A 14,146-nucleotide genomic window follows, 5' to 3' on the forward strand; every position below is an offset into this window, starting at 1 on the left:
TTGTAAAAACGAATGTGTCACTGTATCACCAATGTTTCGTCCTCTACTATAGGCGATGATAGGGTTGTTCTGAAACAGATCATTATGCAGTTGTAAGACAGACCAATGTTGTTTAATTAAACTTGCAATGAGAATGGCTCTATCAGAAAACGGAATTGTGCAGACCAAAGGGGAGGAAGATTCAATAGGCTTATCCAACAATAACCAACAACGTTGTGCGTTTGTAGCTCTTTTCCAAGCGGTCTTGATGTACCGAATTGGATATCCCCGTTGTAACAGTCTTATAGCTAGTTGTTCTGCATGTAGCTGAAATTGCTCCCCAGTGCTGCAAATACGCTTTAATCTCAAAAATTGTCCTATAGGCAAATTTTTCCGCAAATGATGGGGATGAAAGCTGGAAAAATGCAACAAGGTATTCCGTTCACAAGATTTACGGAAAATCGTAGTAGCCAACTTATTGGCACTCTTAGAGATGTGAATATCTAAGAAATCAATCTGCTCCTGATGGCACTCCATAGTAAACTGTAGATTACTGTCCAAGGTGTTAATCCAATTAAAAAATTGCATGAGTGAATCCTGATTACCGTGCCACAGGAAAAACACGTCGTCAATGTATCTAGTCCAATATGAAACATGTGAAAATTCCACAGCATCATATAGACACGACTCTTCGAACCGTGTTACATAGAGATTTGCCAAACTGGGGGCCATGGTGGCCCCCATCGCGGTTCCATGTATCTGTTTATACCACGTTTGTTGAAAAATAAAAAAATTCTGGCACAGGGCTAACTCTGTCAACTGCATCAAGAATATAGTGGGGATACGATGTGGCCGTACTCGTTTGTTTAAAGTTGTCTCAATAATATCAAGCGCTGCCCGCTGGGGGATGCTGGTATACAATGCTTGGATGTCCAATGTAACTAATAATGTATCTTGTACATTATCCATTTCATCAAGTTTCACCAGCATATGTTTTGTGTCTTTACAAAAGGACTTAGATTGTGACACGAAAGGCTGTAACACTACATCCACGAATGTAGACAAGGGCTCCAGAAGAGAACCAATAGTGGTAACTATTGGGCGTCCAGGAGGGTCCACCATGTTTTTGTGAATTTTGGGGACCATATAAATCGTAGGAGCCATAGGATGTTCCACAACCAAATATCGCGCTTCCCTCGGGGTGAGACAGCCCAGTTTTAGAAATTCGTCAACTAATGTCGTAATATGTTTCTGTAATTCAACAGTGGGATCACTGCTCAGCACTTCATACTTGGAAGGATCTTGTAAATGTTGTAACACTTTCACTACATAAGCTGTTTTACTTAAAACAACTACTGAGCCACCTTTATCAGCTTTTTTAATAATAATAGATTGTTCTTTCTTTAACGACAACATTGCAGCAAATTCTCCTTTTGTGAGATTGAACCTAGGGCCAATATAAGTTGATTCAATTTGAACCAACTCTGACAGAACCAATTCCATATAGGTTTTGATGTGAGAGTCTATTGGGCCCGCTGGTAACCAGTTGGATCTTGGATGAACTATAGAACAATCTGCTTTAGGAGGATTAAGTGAAAAGAACAATGTAAGCTGAAGTTTACGAAAAAATCTGTACAATGCTATCCTTGTATAAAATGCGTCATACCGATGATAGGGAATAAAGGTTAGACCTTTCTGTAGAACTGCTACTTGATCTTGAGTCAGCTGAATCCCAGACAAATTTACGACGTTACATTCCTGTTCTGAGATCGAGTAAATGGTCTCTGTTCTAAATCTGGAGCTGTAGGTTGTCGGGAATACCGAAAAAAACGTCGTTGTTGCGGACGAAATGATCGGTAAGTTCCTCTACCCCTATAATTTTGTGTAGTACTGGCAACTAAAGGGACCTCCTCTTCCGAACCAGACGAATCTTCAGAAGAGCCAGCGAAAGCGACCTTTCTTGCTGGATTGGTTTGTATACGTCTCTGCCAGGGATAAATACCTCCAGAAACGTAATCTTTCTCGTCTCTCTTTAACTTGCTGATTTTGCTGTTCTTTAATTCAATCCTGAATTTCTCGATAGTGGTGTTTAATTCATGTAATTTAGCATCATACTCTTCCAATGTGGAATGTTGTTGTAAATATGATTGCATTATCTCACACTCAGGACGAATAGTATCAGCAAGTTTATTAGTAGATTCAATCAAGAGGAGCATGAGATCTAATGCACATTTGTTCAAAATGGCAATCCATCGCGTCACGAACTCTTCATTGTCTGGGTAAATCGAGGGTTCAAGATTGATTCGTAGGCCCCTAGGGATCCGTTCGGTCTTAATGTATTGCAACAATGTAGCAGAATGTAACTCGGATCGAATGACCCGCTTTTTCAATTCTAAAAATTGTTCCCACGTGTAAGTTTCAATAGTTTCAGCATTCTCATCAAGGAGGAGGGACCCCTCTAGTGCAGCGGCAACTTGTGCATCTGAATAACTATACACATTGGTCCACATCTTATAATGCTTATTGCAGTGCCTCTCTTGAACAAAAAGAAAATCTCCACATGAAAAGAGTAGGACTTAGATTGTGCACGAAAAGTATTGGGACTCTACCAGATGAAAACTACATAAACCCAGTGCTTTTCCCCTTAACAAATATTTTAGACGCTGCACAGCTCATAATATTCAAGAGTGACCATCATACTAGGCTTCCTCGTCGGGGCTTTCGCCTATTCAACTCGGCCTTATAAATAATCATAGGTCATGATGACGAAAATATTTTTTGAAAAATTTTTTTATGCACTTAAAACTCGCCAAATTCGGGGGTATGTTGGACCCACAATGATATCGTACTTTTTATCAATCCCAAAGTAAACATTAACTTATCTTCAAGCGCTTCAATATGTGACTGTCAGTCTTCAGCCATTACAAAAATCGCAGTGCTGGTGACCCGACACGGGACCGTGTTTCGGACTGCTTACTCCATCTGTCAGTCCTTCTTCAAGGGTGGTAATTCTGCGTCAAAAAATTACGTTACAATCATATTGAAATAAGCTTAACTATACCATAAAAATTTGTAAGTGGACTATAGTATCCAACGCACAGCCGTGCACACTAACCAGTACTTACTAGGTTGTCGAACGTTTTCAAAATGGCGCTTCAGCGTTTTTTTGACATTTCCGGTATCCCCCGGAACCCCTGCTTAAATAACAATCTCGACGTCATGCAGCTCCTCCTACCTGTCAAAGGCCATCTGCTACACCTATAACATTAAATCAGCGTATACCATTCGATGGAGGCGTTCAGCCCTGCTGGGCTAACGGTATTTAACCTAAATATCCACTGCTGTTCTTTGATATTGAGAACTTTGTTAATATTTCCCCCTCGGGGATGAAGCTGAATTTTTTCTAAGATTCTCCATCGTAGCATATCAAACGAATGTTGGAACTCCTTGCAGTGCATCACTACCGGAGCTGTTAATTTTTCTGTAGTGATACAACTGCGATGTTCAATCAATCGTGTCCGTATCATCCTTTTGGTTCTTCCAACATAACAAAGTCCACACGGGCAAACAATGAGGTAAACAACATGAGTGGACCGACAGTCAGAATAATGATGTGCAGTATGCAAAAATCCTCTTGCCTCTGTCCAGGTTTCACCGGTGATAGCTTGAGTGCACATTGAACATCCTGTGCATGGCCACGTACCATGTGGTAAAGTATCTTCTACTGGTTCTTGTAAAAACGAATGTGTCACTGTATCACCAATGTTTCGTCCTCTACTATAGGCGATGATAGGGTTGTTCTGAAACAGATCATTATGCAGTTGTAAGACAGACCAATGTTGTTTAATTAAACTTGCAATGAGAATGGCTCTATCAGAAAACGGAATTGTGCAGACCAAAGGGGAGGAAGATTCAATAGGCTTATCCAACAATAACCAACAACGTTGTGCGTTTGTAGCTCTTTTCCAAGCGGTCTTGATGTACCGAATTGGATATCCCCGTTGTAACAGTCTTATAGCTAGTTGTTCTGCATGTAGCTGAAATTGCTCCCCAGTGCTGCAAATACGCTTTAATCTCAAAAATTGTCCTATAGGCAAATTTTTCCGCAAATGATGGGGATGAAAGCTGGAAAAATGCAACAAGGTATTCCGTTCACAAGATTTACGGAAAATCGTAGTAGCCAACTTATTGGCACTCTTAGAGATGTGAATATCTAAGAAATCAATCTGCTCCTGATGGCACTCCATAGTAAACTGTAGATTACTGTCCAAGGTGTTAATCCAATTAAAAAATTGCATGAGTGAATCCTGATTACCGTGCCACAGGAAAAACACGTCGTCAATGTATCTAGTCCAATATGAAACATGTGAAAATTCCACAGCATCATATAGACACGACTCTTCGAACCGTGTTACATAGAGATTTGCCAAACTGGGGGCCATGGTGGCCCCCATCGCGGTTCCATGTATCTGTTTATACCACGTTTGTTGAAAAATAAAAAAATTCTGGCACAGGGCTAACTCTGTCAACTGCATCAAGAATATAGTGGGGATACGATGTGGCCGTACTCGTTTGTTTAAAGTTGTCTCAATAATATCAAGCGCTGCCCGCTGGGGGATGCTGGTATACAATGCTTGGATGTCCAATGTAACTAATAATGTATCTTGTACATTATCCATTTCATCAAGTTTCACCAGCATATGTTTTGTGTCTTTACAAAAGGACTTAGATTGTGACACGAAAGGCTGTAACACTACATCCACGAATGTAGACAAGGGCTCCAGAAGAGAACCAATAGTGGTAACTATTGGGCGTCCAGGAGGGTCCACCATGTTTTTGTGAATTTTGGGGACCATATAAATCGTAGGAGCCATAGGATGTTCCACAACCAAATATCGCGCTTCCCTCGGGGTGAGACAGCCCAGTTTTAGAAATTCGTCAACTAATGTCGTAATATGTTTCTGTAATTCAACAGTGGGATCACTGCTCAGCACTTCATACTTGGAAGGATCTTGTAAATGTTGTAACACTTTCACTACATAAGCTGTTTTACTTAAAACAACTACTGAGCCACCTTTATCAGCTTTTTTAATAATAATAGATTGTTCCCATCCCATAATAATAGTATTGTTTCCATCCCATTAAAAGTAATTGCTGTAGCTCTCTCCAATATTTTTTCTCTCAGAAAAACTCAATGACAAAAAATACCCCCAACTATGTCAAATTCAAACACCCCCCCCCCCCCCAGGTATATGGGTATACCACAGTCCATTCCCCCACCATTTGTAGAGATGGCCCAAAGGTATAAAATCTTTTTTTTTAATTGTTTTATAAGTCACATCGTGATGCCTTACACCCTTCCCAAACACACTTGAATCAAAATAATCCCTTCCCAGTCCAAATCCCTCACTATGATCAATCCCCACCCCAGTTCAAGCCTTCCCACCCTAGCCCACCTTCTGGACCACACTATACCTTAGATTATGTCCCTGGTGGTCTAATAGGCATCTCTGATGTCTAGTTAGGCCTCATGACAGGAGCAAAGGCAAGCTGGCACCATTTTGGGAACTGACATCGACCAGCCCGGTGCCTATGGTGCACTTCAGGCCATACTATACACCAGGGATGTTCAATGGACAACCAGAGACAGAATTTAAGCTATAATGATGATCTGTAGGGTCTGTTAAGATGGGTGGATTGTAACTGAGGGGTGGATCCGGGGGACTTGATCATGGTCATGGGTGTTGGACTGGGAGGGTGTTACTTTGATTCAAGGGGAGGGTTTGGGAAAGGAGTGGGGTATCATCACACAACTTACAAAACAATTTTTTTAAATTGTTATATCTTTAGGCTGCATCTACAGGTGGCAGGAGGGTGGATGGGGGTCCACTCATTCATCCAAGGTGGGGAATTTTACACAATTTTACACAATTAAACTCTGGAATTTGTTGCCAGAGGATGTGGTTAGTGCAGTTAGTGTAGCTGGGTTTTAAAAAGGATTGGATAAGTTCTTGGAGAAGTCCATTACCTGCTATTAATTAAGTAGACTTAGAAAATAGCCACTGCTATTACTAGCAACAGTAGCATGGAATAGACTTAGGGGCAGATTTTAAAAGGCCTGTGCGCGTAAAGCCCCGGGATGCGCGTAAGTCCTGGCGCTTTAGAAAAGGGGCGGGGAGGGGGCATGTTGGGGGCGTGCTGTGGCATTTCGGGGGCGGGCCCGGGGGTGTGACGCCAGCCCGGGAGCGTGGTTGAGGCCTCCAGACCAGCCCCCAGGACCGGAACACGGAGCTGGGCTGCCGGCCGACAAAGGTAGGGGGGAGTTTAGATAGGGCCGGGGGGGTGGGTTAGGGAGGGGAAGGGAGGGGAAGGTGGGGGGAGGGTGAAGGAAAATTCCCTCCGAGGCCGCTCCGAAATCGGAGCGGCCTCGGAGGGAACAGGCAGCGCGCACTGGTTGCACAAATGTGCACCCCCTTGCACGCGCCGACCCTGGATTTTATAAGATACGCACGGCTACGGGCGTATCTTATAAAATCCAGCGTACTTTTGTTCGCGCCTGGTGCGCGAACAAAAGTACACGATCGCGTATTTTTTTAAGATCTACTCCTTAGTGTTTGGGTATTTGCCAGGTACTTATAGCCTGGATTGGCCTCTGTTGGAAACAGGATGCTGGGCTTGATGGACCCTTGGTCTGACCCATTATGGCAATTTCTTATGTTCTTATGAGGTGTTTGGGCTACAATTGGCCCTTTAATTGTCAGCGCCATAGCATTGTGATGTTTTAATGTCCCAAAGTGCCGAGGAAAAGTTAACTCCTGAGTTATAGCTAATTTTTCAGCAAATAATGTGACTCTTGAAAGCTGTGTTATTTCATTTGCATAGAATTAGCTGGGCACAGAAATAAGTGATGGAATCAGTCTGAACTTTCATGACAAGGATTCTCCTGACTTGTTAAACCTTTCAGCTCTTGATCACACTTCCTCTCCTTTGCTATTTGCAGAATAAAAATTGCAGTATAGTCCTGTAGTTACCAATTAGCTCTACTTTTGCAGGAGCTGATACAATTGTTTCTACCAAACCGAAAGGATGGATATGTTGTACTGATGGAATGGGTGCTGGAGGTTAAAACAATAACAGACTTTAAGAAGGCACTAGTTAAGCACAGAGGATCCCTAGTTGCAAACAAGAAAGGTCAGAGGGCAAGCATGACCTACTGGCATGTGTTCACTGTTCAGGTGTTTAAAGTTCAAAATGATACAACAATGAGTGCTGGGCTGCCAGAATGAATGGCAAAGTGGGTAATATGTCTGCAATCCTAACAGAAACTCAGGCATGAATATAGCTGGGTGTGTCTTTCAGATTGCAGTCATAAAGCTAACTAGCAGCTGTGTCAGTCTGACAGGCTGCAAGAACAGTAATAACTGGAAGTCCAATAGAAATGTAGATACTCATAAAGCCAGGTCTATGGGGCAGGCTAGGCCGGAGACTTAGGAGGCAGGATATTCAGGCAAAGGCTGCACTAGTATTGGTAGAAATTTAGATTATTATAAACTTTGGGGTTAGACATGGGTTGCAAAAGACATGAACCAAGTAAGGAAATGTATTATTTATTTATTTTTGCTTATTTATTTGTTTATTACATTTATTAATTGCCTAATGCCAAGGCTCTAGGCAATTTACAATTTAAAACATATATAATAAAACATGAAACTTAACACAAGCAAAAACTCAATTATAAAAGCACAATAAACATAAGACTCAATGTAAAAGCACAGTAAAACATCACATGCTATCCAAATATAGAATAGCAATAAAAGTAAAAATTAAAGTAAATAAATAAAAGCAAAGTAAAATAAAAATATATAGCCACACCAAGCTGTACCTTTGCCAATGACCTTAATGCCATTTTAAACAGTTAGAAAGTATAAAAACATTCAAATTATGATGTCAGCCATGGTCAATTGTTAAAAATGATATTCAATAAAAAGCGTGCTTAAATAAAAAAGTCTTCAACATCATTTTGAAAGTTTTGGTGCATTCCATTAAGCACAGGTTTTCAGACAAGGTGTTCTATAATTTGAGTGCAGCAATCAAAAAAGAACATTCAGTGTCTCTATGAGGCAAGCCTGTTTCATGAAGGGACCATCCAGTAACACTTGTTGCGAAGAATGAAGCAAATTAATTGGATAATATATCTTTAACAAGGCATTGGCCCAAGAAAAAAAATCAACCCTCAAAAGAGAATGTATCAACAGTGCTACCTCATATTGGGCATGGTACCTTAATGGAAAGTAATGAAGGTTTAATAAGACCAGCATAACATGATCTCATCTGGAATTTTCTGAGAAGTTAAGCTGCTGAGTTCTACAGTAATTGCAATGCCTTTTAAGATATTGCTGGAAAGCCAATGTATACAGCATTGCAATAGTTGACCAAAAGAAGAATCATCATCTGCACTATAGTGTGAAAATCCTCGTAGTGAAGCAGGTTTCAGGCCACTCAAACACGTAATTTGAAAAAAGCTGATTTAACCACTGCTTTAATATGTTGCTTAAAGATAAGATTACAGTCAAGCAATTGGTACTTCAGCATCCTCAATATGAATGGACAATGGCACTTGCCCACTAAAAGGATGATGGATTACTCATTTCCATTTTTGAAATTTTGAGGGACAATTTATTGTATAAAAGCCATTGTTTAATGGCAGACATGCAGATATTTACCAATTATATGCTCATCCAGTCGTGCTGATATTTTATGTTGTAGAATTATGTTTTAATTTTGTATTAGTTTTTATGTATTGTAACTTGATGATTTAAGTTTGTGCTTCGCTTAGGGTGATTTATTGAAATCTGTAAAGCGCTTAATAAATATTTTTAATATAATAAATAAATAAATCTGTCCATGATGGTAAAGTAGAAATAAAGATGACAAAAACTGTTCAAAATAAGGAGATATATCTTGCAAGAGATCACACTTTGTAGTTGGCAACTGGGATGTATTCTTAGCAGTGTGGACAGGAATAACTCAGCAGACTCTGTAGGGTAGTTGGACTTTTTCTATTATCAACTATCATGATTTATATTAAAAGAGCAGGGCTATATGTCCATATATACAATAACATGAAACCTGGAATTGATCAACTTGTCTTGAAAATAACAAAGATCTGGCTGCTTCTCGGCGATTTTAATCTGCCAGATGTGGATTGGAGTATTCCTTCTGTCGAATCTGCAAGAAGTAGAGAAATTGTGGATGCCATTCAAGTCTGCTCAGACAAATGGTGATGGAATCCATGAGAGTAGAAGCAATACTGGACCTGATACTCACAAACGGAGACAGTGTCTCTAATATTCAGGTAGGTGCCCACCTAAGCACCAGTGATCATCAGAGGGCAAGGTTTAATATAATGACCAAGTCAGAGAAAAGTCACACAAAGATCAAAGTCTTATTCCAAAAAATATTGACTTTGGAAAAATGGGAATGTATCTTGAAAAGAAGCTAGAAGTCTGGAAGAAGATGGGTGAAGTAGAACAATGGACCAAATTGAAAGGAGCTATAAAAATACCAACAAATCTCTGGGGCAGATTGACAAAGACTTACGCGCGTAGGGGGGTTACACGCGCCGGGCCTATTTTCAAAAGGCCTGGCATGTGCGTAAAGCCCTGGGATGCGTGTAAGTCCCGGGGCTTGAAAAAAGGGGTGGACAGGGTAGGGGTATGTGGCCTGAGGCCTCTGCACGGCTGCTGGGCCGTGGATCTCGCGCCAGCAGTCGGCCGATGAGTGCAACTTACTTCAGCCCCAGGGCTGAAAAGTTTTAAAACAAAAAAAAGAAAGCAACAAAGGTAGGGGGGGGGGAAGGGGCGGGGGAGGTAGGGGAAGGGAAGGGAAGGTGGGGTGGGGGGGTAAGGAAGTTCCCTCCGAGGCTGCTCTGATTTCGGAGCAGCCTGGGAGGGAACAGGGGAAGGCAGCGGGGCTCGAATAGGGCTCGGCGCATGCAAGGTGCACAATTGTGCACCCCATTGCATGCGCTGACCCCGGATATTATAACATGCGCGTGGCTGCACGCGCATGTTATAAAATCGGGCGTACATTTGTGCGCACCGGGTTGCGTGCACAAATGTACACCCGCGTATATGTTTTAAAATCTACCCCTTTATGTAAGAAAAGGAAAAGGCAAAGAGGTGGCTATAAAAATAATGGCAAAAATATCAGCATTCGAAAAGTACAAAGGAACTAAAAAAGAGAAACACAGGGAAGATTATCTGGTGAAGCTGAAAGAGACGAGGAAAGAAATCAAGATAGCAAAATCAAGATAGAAAATCCAGGCCTACGTTACTTATTTACTATATTACTATGAGTAAACTAAGGGAGGGAAGCTTGAGAGGTTTATGTACTTTTGATTAAGAATTGTTCTGAATAATATGTATGGTGCACATGGATAAAAGTTACCACAAATATACCCAGTAAGCTCGTGTCTGACTTCTGTTTAGACAGATAATGCTGATAATATATAATTTATTCGCTACATTGCAAACTTCTGCCCATTTTCATTTTGATTCTTCTGGAATATCCCTGTAGAGAAGAAGAAAAGAGGCCATAGTTTAACTTGACTCTCTGCTACTAGGAGAATTCCTCTTTGGTTTGTGGGTTCAATCTCTTTTTGAATCAGCCTGCTAATAAAGTCAATGCAAAGGCTTGACAGCAGGGCAGCAGCCAGGATCCTCATTCTTTCCCCACGCAGAGTATGAACAGTCTGGTACTGACAAAGTTTAGAACAAGGCAATTTGCATGCAAATGATAAAGCTGGTAGTGGTGACATAATGAAGGCAGATAATGCTTATCAATGTTTTATTCAGCTTAAAAAAAATGTAAATTAATTACATTTTTTTAAATCTGTCACCTGCTCCCTAAAAACAGCCTGATGGTAAAACCTTTGCTGACCTGTGTTGCAAAAGCAAGTGTCACTTCCAAAGCAAGCTTCAAACACATGAAAAGAGGTGATAAATCTAAAAATATTTATTTATTAAAAACTCACTTCGCTATAAATAGATCCGCATGCAAATTGCATCAGCAATTTTTTTATTACGCCATCACAGGGTGTATGCTTGGGAACCGCTCTGGAGCAGAGACCAAATGGAGCAATAACTGGATTTCAATTGCAGGATATTTAAGTTACCACATAAATCAAAAGAAGCACGTAGGACAAAGAACATCACCGCAAAAACACAAATACATTTTACTTTGCAAATAAGTAGCAGCTTAGGCAAGCCCTAACAGATGACAGGTTAGGACTGTCAAAGGATTCAGCTCAGTACAGTAGTCAGGAGGAAAAGTACAGGAATAAATATACTTCCAACTCAGACAAGTCCCACTCTGTTCAGTCAACTCTTGAAGAAAGCTGAATAAGCTCCTGAGCGTTCATGGTGTTAACTATTGATAGATGCTAATTGGGAAATTTGGTCTGACTTCTAGGGATAAATGTGGAATGGGCTTTATCAATAGAACATAATTAGGTGAAGTTCAAATGGGGGGGATGGGTTCTGGTCTGTATCATAACTTAATATACCAGGTATGGGCAGCTCAAAGAGGGTTGCATAGATGTCTTATTTTCACAGGTCTAACTTTTTAACCACGCCAGAATAAGTTAGTAGAAGAGGCTGAAGTATGACAAATGAAAACCCACAAAAGAATCGAGCAGTGGTATTGTGTAAAATGTCAAGTCTGCTCATTATACCTACTTCTAAGCTCTGGGGAGAGGATCCCTCAGCCCTGCGGTCCCAGTCCCCTCTCCTATTAGTTTCATGCCTAGGTGACACAGGCAACTGCCTCACAGTGCCAAATTTTGAAGAAGTCAAAACTCCATACTTTTCATGGGCTGGACAAGCTGCGAGTCGGAATGAGGATGGGCCAAATGGGGCGCCCGACCTGGGTATAAAACGTTACAAGGGCATCATGATGTCATCCAGCCCAATGCTCCAGCAGGCTGTTGCATCGCCCATTCCCAGGCTCCAAGGTACTGACGCCATTAGGCAGGTACACCACACGGAAACCAAACCATGTGACATGCAGGAGTACTTTTTTATTTCTATTTTTATATTCCACCTTTCGTGACTGGTCAGCCACTTCAAAGCAGATTACACTCAGGTACTGTAGGCATTTCCATGACCTCGGAGGGCTCACAATCTAAGGGGCCTGTTTACTAAAGGTTATCTACCAATTGTCTTTCTTTTGCTGATTCTTGTGATTTATTTATTTTATTTTGTAACACGCATGTATAATTATTTGTTTTATTGATTTGTATGTTTTTATTGTAATCCACTCCGAGCAATGGGATGTATGTGGAAGGGCAAAACTTTTAAATAAACAATATATAGAATAGGACCCTAAGGACTGGATTTACTAATACCGCCGGGCTCTGAATCCCAGCAGTAACGGGGGGTGGTCCTGCGCTAGCCAGCAGCAATCACACCTCTGCGGTGAGATCGCTGCCAGAGTCACGCCAAATAACTACACCATAAAAGGTGTAGTTATTCGGCGCGAAACCGGCAGCGATAAAGATGCTTACCTTTCACTGTCGGCGCAGTCTTCGCAGAGTCAGCCCCTGGTGCCACCCCGACTTCTCCTCTTCTGGGACTGATGCCACCCCGACTTCTCCCCCATCCTGGTATCGCACTCGATAAGGGACTTTTTTGCGTGCGAAACGTCCCTTATCGCGTGCAATACACTCAGTAAATGATCCCTTAAATTTATACCTGAAGCAATGGAGGGTGAAGTGAATTGCCCAAGGACACAAGAAGCAGCAGCAGGATTTGAACCCTGGCTTGCAGCTTGAATCACTAGGGCTAATCCTCCACTCTTCCACCTTGCTTCCAGAGGATGGAGGACTGATGTGAGTGTAGTCTGTGCTGGAGCCATGAGCTATCACTGGTAGTAGGATGGGGTAAGAAAGAAAGAAGAGGATGGGTACTGCTGAGGAATGATGGGAAAGAGAGAGAGTGGGAAATGCTTAGTGGGAGTGGAGGATAGAGTGGGAGGCATGCATGCTGCTGGGCAGGGGATAAGAAGGGGATGCTGATGGGCAAGGGATGGGGGAGAAAAATAGAGGCATTGATTATGACTATAGCTGAGAGGGGGAAAGCATTCCTCTATTTGAGGGATGCTGAGCAAGTATTGGGTCGAAAGAGAGAAAAAGAGAGGGATTGGATGCTGCAGGGTGGGGAAGAGAGATGGGGGGAATCCTAGGCAGAGGTAGGAAGAGAGACAGCTAATGCTGTTTTCTAAATCTTAATTTAAAGAAAGTTAGAAATGATATATCATCTTATATGTCTATATAAACTCTAGCTCATCTTTACTCTAGCTCGTTCCTTACTCTAGTGTTCCACTCTAGTGTGGATACTCCAAGGTTCACCCCCAAATCCTCTTGGATCCTTGGATGAGAATCTGTTTGCCAGAGCCATCTCCTCTCATCTAAAGGGCCCTAGGGATGGGGTCTCGTTCATATTCACTGTCTCTTCCCTGACCCCCAGGAAGGGATTTCCAATATTGCCCTCACTGATGGTCTCCTCCTAGGTTTCAGGAAGGAGATTTTCTGACCCCCCTCTCACTGTCTCTCTCCTCCTGTACCCTAGGAAGGGATCCTCTGGAACCATTCTCACTGACTTTCTGATGACCAGGAGAGGGTTTTCTTGGTCCTGTAGCTACTGTCTCTCTCTTTTTGTGTCCCAAGAATGGAATGTCTAGGTCAAAGATCATAGTCTATCTTCTCCCAGGACTGAGGAGAGGATTTCCAGACCCATGCTAACCATGTGACAGAAGACTCTGAGTGCACATGCTCAGTGGCCATTTTTTTAAAAAACTGCTGTAACATCTAACAAACATACCCTTTTTTGTCCTTTTTTAGACCATGTTATTCTTTCTTGAAAACACTATTTTTTTAAACTACATTTTTACTTTGTGAAGATACTTCAACCACATATGTAAGGCAATGGGCAAACCTGGGAATGTTTTATTTTCACTCACCCTGAGGTTTTCGTGGATTCGTGGGGAGGAGGTTGATTGCCCATAACCTTTCTTACACACACACACAGAATATACATACTCATTCTCCTGCATGCACTCTCACTCCTTTTGTTCTCCCATACACTCACTTTTTCACACATGACTTACT

Source organism: Rhinatrema bivittatum, chromosome 2 (genome assembly GCF_901001135.1).
Source record: "Rhinatrema bivittatum chromosome 2, aRhiBiv1.1, whole genome shotgun sequence".
NCBI lineage: Eukaryota > Metazoa > Chordata > Amphibia > Gymnophiona > Rhinatrematidae > Rhinatrema > Rhinatrema bivittatum.